This window comes from Diadema antillarum, unplaced genomic scaffold, assembly GCF_040938485.1.
Source record: "Diadema antillarum isolate AM-2024a unplaced genomic scaffold, OU_Dant_1.0 scf00000035, whole genome shotgun sequence".
Classification (NCBI taxonomy): domain Eukaryota; kingdom Metazoa; phylum Echinodermata; class Echinoidea; order Diadematoida; family Diadematidae; genus Diadema; species Diadema antillarum.
The window spans coordinates 2,842,817-2,856,662 of record NW_027270924.1 but is presented as its reverse complement, the minus strand read 5'-3'; the positions used below and the strand labels follow the sequence as shown (position 1 = coordinate 2,856,662).

The following is a 13,846-nucleotide window of genomic DNA, read 5'->3' as shown; positions in this document are numbered from 1 at the left end:
ATCAACTGACGAAGGAAATGTCATAAATTACCTCGGGTCGCAGGATTTTATAATTGTTCGTTGACCCTGGATACACGTGACGGCAGCCAAGGTTTGCGTAAAGCGTCAAAGATCGAGACAGTTTGTTCACATAGATTAGGGATTAAGAGAAATATCCGCACTCGCTGATCATCGTCCAATGTTGCTTCGGCTGCCTTACATCGTGCCACCAATTAGGTAAACACTTGTTAAGTTTCTAGGACAGGAGTCTTTTCTTTCTTTTTTTATTGTAAAAATAACTGTATCTCACTCACGTATGAGCACATGTGAGAGCAGAGATAACATCAAGGACGTTTCGGATTCTTTTCAGCCAGCGACAAACATGGCAAAAGGACCGTCTTACAAGTATCATTAAAGAGATGACGAACTTTTGTGAAATTCATCTTGAGATGTCATAATACAGTGTAATCGTCAGTCGAAAGAACGGAAGGATGCATGTATCGAATCTTGCTGTTTAATATGGAAAGCCGAAATGTCTTGTTGATGCTGCTGGTGCAATTCAGAAAATATGAATAACTGTCAGGTATAATATACGCTGTAGTGAAGCCATATTAGGCCAAGATGCTATTAATCCAGTTCTCGATTTAAGTATTCACATCATCGACTTTTTGGTGCTTGTACAACTATGTCCCATGCACTCTCAATAAGTTTCAACTATATTATATATGGACAACTCACCGTTGGCAACTGCAATCTGTAATCTTTGTGACTTCAAATGTACAGTAAATACATCTGTTTGCATATATCCCGTATATATATACATACTATACACACACACACACACACACACACACACACACACACACACATATATATATATATATATATATATATATATATATATATATATATTATAATATATACTGTAAATATATATGTATATATACATAAATATATATACTGTGAAGATATATATATATATATATATATATATATATATATATATATAATTATATCCCTTCTAAACAATATTATTGTTTTAAAGTGATTGCCAAAGAATACCATGGTGGGAGGATGCTTCCCGTCCTATATCCTCACGTTACACAACTCTACACTGTTGATCCGTCACGTGTCCATACATCAACGACGCAGTCACGTCACTTCTATGCACTCTCAGGAACCATAACTTGGTCGACGATGATATACAGTACTGAATCTAAAAGAAACCACACTGAAAAGGGGATGATAAACCTGATTCTGTTTGAATGCTCATACTGGCACATCTTTGTCGAAAATTCCCTTGACCTGAGTCATCAATATCTGTCTCAGAGGGGGAGATTATGATCATTACGAACGGATGTTCATAATAGTAATCATAATTTATTTACATAATTACGTAATATTCTGCACTTATACACGGATATGTGATGAACATAAAATGTGTCAGCAGGGCTTCGGGGGAAGAGTTACAAAGAATTTGGATTGTGAGACGATTGTCGAAAACATTTTACAAACAAAACATTGGAACACTAAAACAGCCAAAAAGGTTCCCACACTGTTCGTATACTGTTCAAATGTCATTACAGAGGAAACTCAGAATAACGAGATCCTTGGGCCGAAGACAGTTTTTTCTTTATATCACATATTTTGTTATATCAGCAGTCAAAAAACAATATAAAACAAAGGCGATAAATTCGTTGGGACTGGAGAAATTAGTTTTTTATATCAGGTACATGTATTGTTATATCAGATCTCTTTATATCGAGTTTCCCACTATTACAGTTTTCTTGTGGAAAGAAAAGGAAAGAAAAGAAAAGAAATGAAATGAAGAGGACGGACCAATGAGACGTCTTAATCGAAATCTGACCGTTTATCATAACTGCGAAGTTGTTGACTACCGAAGTTCTATCGTCAATATATACCACTGAATGTTATGAGTCAGACCAAACATTGTGTCGTCTCCCAGGTCATTCGCTCAGTGCATTGTATTCAAATATGTCACGTGACTAATCATTAACGAGCACAGAAAAAAAAACCTAGTGCAATGTTATAACCTTGCTAACACGTTATGTATACAAAGGAAAGAAAACTGCTCCATCACAAAAACACAAAAGAAAAAAGCGGTATATGCATTCTACTGCAGCAGCACTGCATTTAATACAAAATACACTGTATACAAAACTTTCAGGCTTCATTTCAGTACTTTTCATGACTTGTGACGTATAAAGTGAAATGTTAAGGTATACATAACTTCCTTATAACTTCGATATTGCTCTATACACTGGTAGATACAAGTGTTATCCAAAGAAATGTAGTGTATAGATTAGATAATACACTATACATGTATGATATTTTGCATTTGAATAGTATCTTGAATTTCATACATGGGAGCAGGTAACAAGGAATTGATTTGCATTCTTATTGTATTCCATCTTTATTTTTTTCTTTTTATCTTTTGTACAGTTCTGACATTTCTGTCTTGCCTATTTCAGTTTTATTCGAATGATAACATTTTAAAATGATTTTAAAGAGGATATCTATATAACTCATCATTCCGAAGAGAAGTTTCTCATAAAAGTTGAATACAGGGTGACTTGATCATGAAATTCAAGGAGGGATGATGAACGGCAGCAATACAATATCGTTCACGTCGTTGATAAGATAAATATATTCTCAGGTTGTAATTGTGGGAAACGAACCGTCTTGTTTTAGCATCTCCATTTTGCTCGTGAAGACTATTTGACACTCTGTTTTCAAATGTGAATTTTTTGACGAAGCAAAAGATGACTCCAATACACGAGATAAATTTGAGACGCATAAAGAGCATACGAAAATGTTTTCAAATACTAGTGTAGCCATAACAATAACATAATTTTTTTTCCAGATTTCTTGGCCTACTCCCAATCCATCCATTTGAGAGATCTTGTGAACAACACGCGTCTACATGTGATGGAGCAGCATGCTGAGAAAACGCAAAATGCCATTTGTCCTTCCGAGAAAGCCAAGATGGCACGTTTGTCCGACGGAGATTGGGGCATTTCGTATGCAGTTCTCGTGTATCGACTCTGGTCATTGTTTCATTAACGCTGATAAGCTCCAGAAAATTATCTTTTATCACGATGGCCTATCGTGATAGGAACATGCAACACTAATCTCTCGGCCAGAAATGAAATGGCACAGCAACCTGACAAAAAAACGTGACCAAGAGTGTCGACTTCGACCTTCGACCTCAAATCAACGGAGCTCATTAGAAATCTGATTATTAATTACCGTCTCTACTAGCTGCATCCCCTTCTCCGCCCCCCCCCCCCTTCATCCCTCCTCTCTCCATATCTCTTTGGATAACGCAAATCAATGGCGTGTGGAGAAACATTAGGGTTCACACCCGTAAAGACAATGGAATGTCCCAGACCCCTTCACAAATTCGTACCAAAGATACCAAAATAAATGAAGGAGAAAATTGATTAAAAATCAATGATGTAGTTTGGCATAAAACTGAATAGCTGTAGATATTGAGTATGAATTCCTCTACAAACTGCATTTTGGTTGGAAGATGAAAGCTTTTCTGATGGAATTTGAGGGGACTATATTTCATTGGGTACGTGTACGGAAAATAGGTGATTTTTTTGAGTGACAAGAAGTCGTAGTCTGGCTTTGCGGACCCCTGGACAGAATTTGGACTGAAGAATCCCCCCTGAAAATTTCACGGATGAAAGGGTATATCTCACTTATCCAGGTTAGTGAAGCTGAAACACCTCATTTCTCCCAGCTATTTTACTGAATTTTTTTGAAATTTGATTTTTAACACACATCCCTATGGGGAAATATTTATGGGTGTGAGCCCTTTAGCACTTTTCGAGAGTGCCGAGGACCTTGGAAATCAAACCCCGTGAAAGTTAAAAGATGTAAAGTAGGACCTTATACATGTAATTGGGCAAGAGGGGCTCTTTAGTTTCACAATGCCCCTGCACCACAACAAGACGCAACTCTGTCTAATCTATATACCCCCCCCCCCCCCACGTCCGTTATTTCATCACACGATTTCTCTGTATACTCAGCTTTCTGTCCATCTTCTCTGTTTGACCCTCTCCGCACCACTACCTCACAATGTCTTTGAATTTGTGCGAAAAACAGATTGCTAATGGTACACATAATGTCATGGTTTCTTCATTTATTCATTCATTTTTCCATCTCTTAAAAGAAACATGAAAATATGAATTTTCACTGTAAAAGTGAATATACTGGCATTTCAATGTGCAATAAACGAATTTTACAAGTATGCAACTACAATGTAATAAAGGTAAAAAAGAACAACAAAAAGATTGAGTACATGTATACGAAAATGATAGAGATTGGGAAGAATGCCATACAACGGATTCAACATACTGTACATGTAGAAAGTTCAGAAGGAGTCGCAAAAATACATGTACACCTGTATTAACAGAGGAAAAATAAGGGGGAACGGACGTGAGCATATTTCTAAGTGTCACAAGGAAGCAATACAGCTGTATTTCTTCCTCGCCCGCTCAACCTTATCAAGAAGTCAGAGAGTACGTTTATGTGGGTCTTTTTCATACTTTCTTGTGATTGATATCTCAAAAACAAAGTGAAATTGAACGCTCTTATCCACTCTTACAACCTGCTGATATCTATGGGCAGCCAAACGGGCCAAAATTAGCGCTACATCAAACGGACAAAAGGTTTAGTATTTCTTTACACTTAACAATCAAACTTATATTATTATCATCATTATCATCATTATCATTATTGTCATTATTATTATCATCAACATTATCATTATTATTGTCATAATTACACTTTTTAACATATTCTTTTTATCAAATAGATTTTCTAACGGTAAGTTGCAGATAGTTCTAGACTTGTCTTTAGCTCTTTGCATTTGAGTTGAGTTAAATTGATTTGGAAACTTTATTACCAAAATACAAACATTAAAATATGTACAGATAGTAGAATAGTCACAGCTTTGGTAAAAGGGGACCACAAAATAGCAAGAAATGCTAATCGTGACTGGTCTAGGAAAAAAAAAATCTCCAGCTCCAGTTTAAATATGTAAAACTTACAAATGGGATTGGATATGAAAAACAAAACTGCCAGCATGTTTTTGAATGTGATGTAATGAAATGTTTGGGGCCAGAATATTCATGATTGTATATATCATGACGTATGTTTTAATCTTATTCCTACTGTTACATTTTCAAAATGAAGAACACGAGACTAGCAGGCCTTATGAATCGTACTCCCGTATATCTGTCCAGCAATAAGTCGATTATGTGCTGAACATTTTGCTGAAGAACAATACACATACCAGCAGAAGAAGAGGCTCAAATGGAATGCCATTCCAACAATCTTTCAAGTACCAAATCTTCCCAAGCTGTAATGTTCCACACGTCCAATCAAGAGGATACGGTCTAGTGATGGTCCAAGCTTATATTCAACAAAAAGAACAAAGCGAAGGAAAGGTATGTGTTCTTCCATTAAGAATAACACACTCAAAGATCTAGACTTTATACTTGTAGGTCTTAGGTTATGTTTGTTGGTTTTGTTGTGAAATAGTTTGTTGTTTTCCCGAGGTTATAAGTAAGTCAATAGTTTGATAAAACTATTTATTTCTTTGTGTAATTGACGAGGCCCCAAATATTAAGCTCGGATTACTGGGCATCCTCCTGTATGGTACTTTGATTTTTCCCTTTTTGTTATATCTCTATTTTCTCTCACAATGATTTCCTTACCTCTCGTGTGCAAAGTGAGCCATGATTAATGATTAATCAATGTGTATGTTTTTAAATGTGATCTGTTGATTAACTATACCTGCAGAAACTATAAATGAAATACTCATGCAAACCAGAATGGTTTCGAGGAGATCGTTTTCGTGGACTGACTCCACAGGACGACACCGGCACCTCGACTGTTTCCTGTACATATTGCCAGACGACATTTTCTGTGAAGCATGGAGGGATTCACGATATGGTGAAGCACACGGGCTTGGGAAGCCACCGTGCAAAGCTCAATGCCGCAAAGAAGGAGGGAAGGCAAGCGAGAATGGCGGACTATTTCAGCCAATCAAAGGAGAGTGAGTCCCTGCAAGACAAAGTAATCAAGGCAGAAATCTTGCTCTGAAAGTGGATTGCCGAATCCAACGTTCCATTCAGTCTTGGAGACAGTTTGATGGATCTATTGCAAGCAATGTTTCTAGAAAGTGATATCACAAGGAAGTTTGCTTGTGGGCATACCAAGACAGCAACCATCATAAAGAGTGTCCTGGCCAGGGCCGACGGAACCAGGGGTGGGGGGGGCGATCGGGCACCCCCCCCCCCCCCACACACACACTCACACATACAAACACGCCTTTTTGCCCAATACATGTACATAGGAAGAGAAAGGGGCTATACTCTAACCACTTAGGGCCCCTAATTTTCTTCTCTTTTTTTTTTACCCCGGAAGTCGCAACAGGAAAAAAAGTAGTTACAAATGTTTGTATTCTTTGCTGTGTATATCGATTTTGTTTTGTTTTGTTTTTGTTTTTGTTTGTCAGCTGAAGAACCCCGGAAGTTGCACCACAACATTTCCCTGATGCCTTTTTTTTTCCTTGTTAGCAGATGAAACAAGGAAGTGACAGTAAATGCTGGCACCACACTTTCTTGAACCAGTCAGAGAAAGGTGCAAAACTTCTGACTTTTCATTAGCTACAGATGAAAGCAACAATCAACACAATGAAAAAAATTGCGCTATGTTAGCAAGGGTTCTTGAAAAGGATGGCGTGAAAGAACAATTTCTGCCATAAACCGGCCATTAGGCAGCCTCCAGCGGTAGGGGCCAACCCAAGTAGTCCCCGTGCTCAGGGGGCTACAGTTGGGAGAGGCACAGGCATGACTGCCTCAAGAAGACCCTCAAGAAGAGAGCCATGGGACTGCATATGATTGCTCAGTTTCTGCTGGGCACCAATTGCCTAGAATGACTGGTGGAATACACCAATCAGAACTGTATGGCATGCGGACATAAGCCCCCTTAGTGAGAACAATGGGGCAGAGGCGGGCTTGCTGCTGGAGGAGGAGGGCTGGGAATGGGGAATCCCCATCCTGCAACCGCTTAACACCGTGGCTGTCCTCCCTCACTGGCGCCCTCTTTCGTTTCTGTGGGACAGATTGTCTCCATAACAGAGGGCAGCTGTCGCTGAGGTGATGCGTGAGCTAGGTACAATGTACACAAGCACCAGCTCCCTTCCTTGCAGAGGCAGCCCAGGATGCGGAAATAGGAGTGCCTGGCTCTCAACACCGACACCTGCCACAACTGTGCCTTGTGAACCCCCCGAGAACAAAACGGGTGGTCTGGTTCGATACACACTACCATCCCGATCGGCTTCAGTCGGTGGCCAACCAGCCGGGGATGCCACAGCGTAACCCCGACATGACCACTGGCAGCAGACCCGACCACCCATTTCCAATCACGGGGGCGGTCCTAAACTTCTGCGATCCAGAGCGGTTCCCCCACCTGGATATTGAAGACGACCTCATGAGGTCGACGAGGCGTGGCCCCCATTTCAAGGTGGCAGTAGGGATCCATCCCAAAAAGGCAGCCAATTACACGTAGGCCCAGTGGGATGGATTTCTCAGGCTGCTCTGCAACCCCTGAGTGTCCGCCATTAGCGAAGTTGGGTTTGACTTCTCGGCGCCAAAAAATCTCTGGTGCCCACAAGAGGAGCTATTTAACCGAATTCTTGGACTGGGGACCTTGGGGGGGGGGGGGGGGGGGGGAGGGATCCTTGTTATGCACCTTCGAGGCGCCGCAGCAGACCCGGGCGGCAGCACGGTAAACCGGCTGGTCATCCGGCTCCTCAAAAGGAAGTGTATCGCTCATCAGCAAATTCACCTACACTCCTTCAGTGGGGATGCCGGCATGGTTCGGGCCTGGGTAGCTGCCTTCCCTCACTGCTATTTTGGGGTCTCGGGACTGATCCAGTTCTTTAACCGAGACCAACTCAAAGCAGTGAGGGAAATCCCCCTTATCCGGCTGCTGCTAGAGACCGACTCCCTGCATCTTAAGCTGCACGTGGAGTGTCAGAACAACAGTCCTGTGTATCTGGGGGATGTGGGGCAGCACGTGGCCAGGGTCTGGGGGATGACTCTGCCTGATGCCATGCAGGCCACCTATGCAAACGCTGTGAGGTTGTATGTTTAGGGGCCCACTGACCCCAAAGATGTATATAATGTACATAAGAGTGTGTCGTATTTTAGGCACATTTTGCTGCTTTTCCAAAAGTGCAGGTATTAGATAAAACTTCTGTATATTTTAGATTGCAGATTGGCAAACGGCCGGAAATTTTTTCTTAGATATTTTAATCATTTTTGCTGATCTATAGGGCCGGGGGGAATGTTGCATAAAGCAACATATGAATATATTCATTTATTGGCCCATGCGGTACACTGCCTGGCTCAAATCGGCAATTATGCTGCACGGTGCACTCATCGCGCCGATGCATATAATCCATACCACACACACTTACGTTATGCACCCCCGCGTGCACAGCGCACCATAATCCCCAAGCCCAGCATGTGTAACCCGTCCCCAACGAAGGGCGACCTACGGGGCTATAAAAGGGGTGCCAAGAGAACAGAGAAGAGAACTGAGGTACCGGAACCTGTGAACAAGCACCAGGGTGGACAATCTGTATCTCGAGCCGGACTTAGAAATGGACATCACTTAACCTTGCCAAAAACCAGAACAAAAAGATATGCAGAGTCAAGTATTCCGGCAATTGTGAATCTCTACGGACTTACTGTTAAGCTCTCTTTTGATATGCAATAAAACCAAACTTTAATTGAATTGAATTGAATCTTAAGCCAGGTCCCCGGAAAAACTTCAGTCACATTAGCATGAAGAACTCCATGTAATGAAGAGGAGAATGTCCCTTGACATTCCAGTGTATGAAGTGCACCCTGAAAAGAAATCAAAGTACTTCATCCCAACCTCCTGTTCCCTTGTGAGTACCTGCAGGGGAACGACAACTCAAAACCAGCCGAGAGATGGAGTCCAACCCCATCGGTCTCACAGGAGACAAACGATATGACGGGGGCAGGAAAAAGAATGTGACTCAGAGGATGATGAGGAAATTGTGCTAGTCTATGAAACTTCCTCACGGTCAATAGATGAATGTGCCCCACGACAACCCTATTCAAAGATAGCTTTACCTCCAACCACACCATCTCAGGAGGGGCACCCTGGACCTTGTGAATCATTTTGGTTAGAAAATGAGAAGTTGGGGAGTGGAGGGGGGTGGGTGGGAGGGATTGGGAGTATCTATCAAATCTCAGACAAGTGTATTGGTCCTTTGATATGCAATATACACATTCACATTCGACGAAATCAATCCGTTCACAATTATCCAACAAGGCGATTTGCCATTTTTGAGAACTTTGCTGACTCAGAACACATTCATCTATGATGGGCCAAAGTATTGGAATTTACTTTACAACAATATTATAACAGCTCAAACTTTGAACTCCTTCAAGAATAATTAAAATTGTTTTTACTGAAATCTTACAATATCCAACGGAGTTAGGTTCGTTTTATCATCTCAGTCAAGTCATCATTTCTTTGAACATCAAACAATTATGAATTTAATTTTTTTTAGTCAGATAATAATAATTTGTTAAGTACAAGTCCTCCTTAGATGTTCCCGTTATTATTCCATATATACCTATTTGTCTATTCTCTCCTTCTCCTACAATTTTACCAGTAGGATTACATACAAATTTTGTTTGTATTAAATTCAATCCAGGTTGTATTTTATCACTACTTTTACATCATGGAATCCAGTTTGCTTGCGTCCACAATAGCACGTACTGTAGTTTCTTTTTCCTCTTTTTCCTCTTTTTTCTTTCTTTTTTTCCTTTCCCAATTATTTTGATTCATGTCAATTGACATTGGTTCATTCTATTTTGTTTTATATTGCTGTCTTGTGTGTTTTCTGAGGGTAGCATATCGTGAAAGCTTTGCTTCTTAGCGGGACCCTCCATTTCCATCCCCATCCTCAGTTAACTTCTATTATATGCTTTACGTATATATCAAAAAAAGATATAATTGTGCTTTTTTATCTGTTACTCATTTTCAAATATACTTTGTCAAATCACATTTTGAATTTACTGCAAATATCCTGCGCATATACATTGTATAAATATAATTTCTTTGTTTATTTGATGAAAGTGAAAAAGAAATAAATTTGAACAGATATGAATTTGATATGAACGTAGCAAATTTGCACATTTTCATATTACATAGAGGCCTACTTTTCTCCTACTCCCCTAGAACATTATCATGCAACTTGACATGGAAATAAGGCGGGACCTGCTACTGAATGTGGTAGAGAGGCAGAGCGGCATGCTTCTAGACTTACTGATGTGCCTTCAAAGGAGACTCTTACATCCCCCAATCAGATTCCTGGATGGTGCACTTGCACCAACTGCCGGCCAATGGCCCGAGACCTGGAGGCAGTATGTTGTGGGCTTTCACAGGAAAACTGCCTTTCAACATCAGAGGTAAGTTTATGAATAACACTTGCCAGTATAAGTCTCACGAAAAACACTACTTCGGACAATCCCCTTAGCACTGATATCATACGATAAATAATACATGCTTACTGCATTTCATCCAATGTCTTTGAATGAAATGAATAAGTACACAAAATGAACCAGTTTGAGCAATTCTACACCCAGGGACGAGGAGGCTATGCTGAAACCTGGCCAGCTCCATCCATGCAGACTTGGTATGATAGATAGCTATAATTACTTCAGAGTTATAGATAATGAATGAATTCATGCATATACATGTAAGGTTGTCTGTTACTAGTATCCTCCTGCCCCCTCAGATTTTGGCTGCATTTCACATGATCGCTGTGGAAACATGCAAGCTGCCATGGTGGTAGCATGTGATGTAAACTGCAAGTCTGTACAGTTAGCTTTTGCAAAAATTATTTTGTTTAAGTAGTAATCTAATTATGTAAATTCATGCAAGGAATCTTACTTTTTTGCTCTAAATCACTAAATAAGGGGCTAACAATTTCTTATTTACGGTGTAAACATTTCTTTCATCATTCCTGACAATTTATTGTACTTAAAAAGCGGCATTAAAATGTGTCCGGAAATTGAGAGAAGGTAATCAGTAAGTGTTGCAGCAAGAATTTTAAGTGCCACAGGTTTATCGCATAAAGCATCCCCCTCCCCAACCCGCCTCCAGAGTTTTTAGGGTTAATATTCATGATTTATAGAAATATAATGTTCTCTTTATATCAAAACTTTCATTCCTTTGTACATTAACACTAAACAGGTTAGAGGAACGCATTCATGACGGCCTTGATGTTAGCGTCTTTGACCTAGACCTTGGGACTGAAGAAGACATTATAGAGGACAACGCCACAGAAGGTCAGACGCCAGAAGATGACGAGGAAGTGCAAACTCACATCAATGCCCCCATATGCATTGTGTATGAAGATCGTCCTCTTGAACTTGTGAAGACTTTGCATGGACAGATTTGTAAGAAGTGCAAGGCGCCTTTCACTTATCGAAGTGTGATTATTTGGGAATGTCCAAAAAATTATGGAGAAACATGGACATTACAACCATGATACAAAGGAGTGTTTCCAGGAAATCTCCAAGTTGCGTCAGCCCTCCTCATGCCTGGAAACAGTTATTAGAAGATTGCAACCTTTGCCAAGTTTCTTTGTAAGATCAACTTTCGAGAGAATCCAAAAACTCTACATTGCTCCCGCAATAAACGAGTACTACTCCAAAGAGCAAGAGGCACTTCTGGAATCATAAAGCGCACCTGTTGTTCTTTCAGGAAGATCCAACTCACCTGGACATAGTGCTAGTGTAGGCACATACATGTGTATTCCTTTTGCGACAAAAACTCAAGGAAGATCCTACATCCTTCATACCACCATCGTCCTTGTCCAAAAGGCTGAAGGAAAATCGCCAAACATGGAGCGGACAGGTATTGAGTGTGGCCTGGACTATCTCTGATCTAGAACTGAGGTAGCTGCAAGTTATCCTGAACAATATATCGGAGAACTGAAAGAAAAATTGCTAAGAAGACTGTGCAAGAGAGTCTGCTATACAAAGCGTAAATTGCCTAGGCACGTGTCCAGAGTGCTTCAGAAATATCCAGACATTGGAAAGATAGTGGAGAGGTATGTCCATGATAACTTAGTTGGTGCGGATGCCTGGAGGCAAACAGGCATGTTAACGTTTGATGGAAACTTAAAAAGGAGAAGAGAGTCACATACCAACGAATTCAGCAGTATCTGCAACAACATTATCAAGACAAATTTGCATTTATATGGTACTTATATGCAGGCGTGTGCATGTCACAGTAAGAGGTAAATTTCTTCAAAACGATATAAAAGCATTGCAGAAATAACCTCCAAAGGAGGTAGGAAAGGCTGGAACATTCGAATTAATCCTGATAGCCACTTGAGTAACGCATTCTATCGAGATTTGGACACACTACAGTTAAAAGATGGGCGGAACAAGCTGGTACTGAATAGAGATGATGCGGCTGGTTTCCGCCTGGACACAACTTTCACTCATAAAGAGTACCAAACCATATCTTTAAAAGATAACCCAGAGGTGACGACACACACAGATTATGTCAACAAATACAAGTCTGTGTTACAAACATCAATGCATTTAGTGATGGAATCCCTGAACATAGCTCAAAAGGTCCTTGGAGTTGTGAAAGCACATCAGCTATATCCAAAAGATCCGTCCCAGTATATGGCTGATCTCTACATGATGAGCAAAATGGAAGAGTTTGCTGCTGACATGCACAAATCGATTGACTGTTTTCGCGTGGATGGGGCATCTGACAAAGGACCATGGCATACTGAGATTCAATTCCTGTGGACTGAATGGCACATAAAGATGTCAAAAGTTTGTACGATGGTGACAGCACGTTATGCTGGGGGGAGTTACTTGAATCCTGTGGAGCTAATGAATGGCTGTCTAACTAGAGCCCACTCTAATATGTTCATTCCATCGACCATACATGGATCCAATTTCAGTGACAATGGGGTTGATGAGGCAGCTCTAGAAAGAAACCTCCGAACTGCGACCCCAGTGTACATCAATCGTTGCGACGAGGCACCTGCTGGGAGGTCAACGAGCATACTTGTGGAAGGGTCCAGAGATGACCAGGCAGCCAAGATTCATGCAAGCCACATCTGCTCACATAAAGCACCCCCAACCCCTACCCGCCTCCAGTGTTTTTAGGGTTAATATTTACGATTTATAGAAATCCAATGTTCTCTTGATCAAAGCCTTTAAATCTGAGTACTGTATGTGGCAATTTTCATTCCTTTATACATTAGCAGGTTAGAGGAACACATTCACAGTGGCCTTGATGTTGAACCGATATACAGACGCTGTTTATCTGAGACAACTCAGACTTTGTGATACTTAATTGTTAGGAGCGACAGCTCATCTATGCGTGTATGTCATTGACACATAGTTGAAGATGTTGGAGGGTATTGATAATGTCAGTTTGGTTTGGAGAAAAGGACACATACAACTGTATGTCTTCTGCATAACAATGATAATAATCTACATCATGACAATTAAGTATTTCTTTAAGGCCGGTTAGAGACAAAGAGAATAAAATCAGACCTCCCACAGAGTCTTGAGGTGCTTCTGGTAATGGCAGCAAAGGATTTGACTTGCACCCACTGACATTCACAATCTGTTGATGATTCAATACGTGTGACTGAAATCATTTATAAGCTTGACCTTTAATACTTCTTCTTCTTCTTTTTCTTCTTCCTTTTCTTAACCTCAAAGCATAAAAGAGCCTTGAGCAA

The 13,846-nt window shown here is 40.5% G+C and overlaps 1 pseudogene; it reads left to right on the top strand.

Annotated features, from left to right (window-relative positions):
- The first annotated feature begins 7,764 nt into the window (after positions 1-7,764).
- LOC139744650 (uncharacterized) lies at positions 7,765-13,262 on the top strand (annotated as a pseudogene).
- The last annotated feature ends 584 nt before the right edge of the window (positions 13,263-13,846 follow it).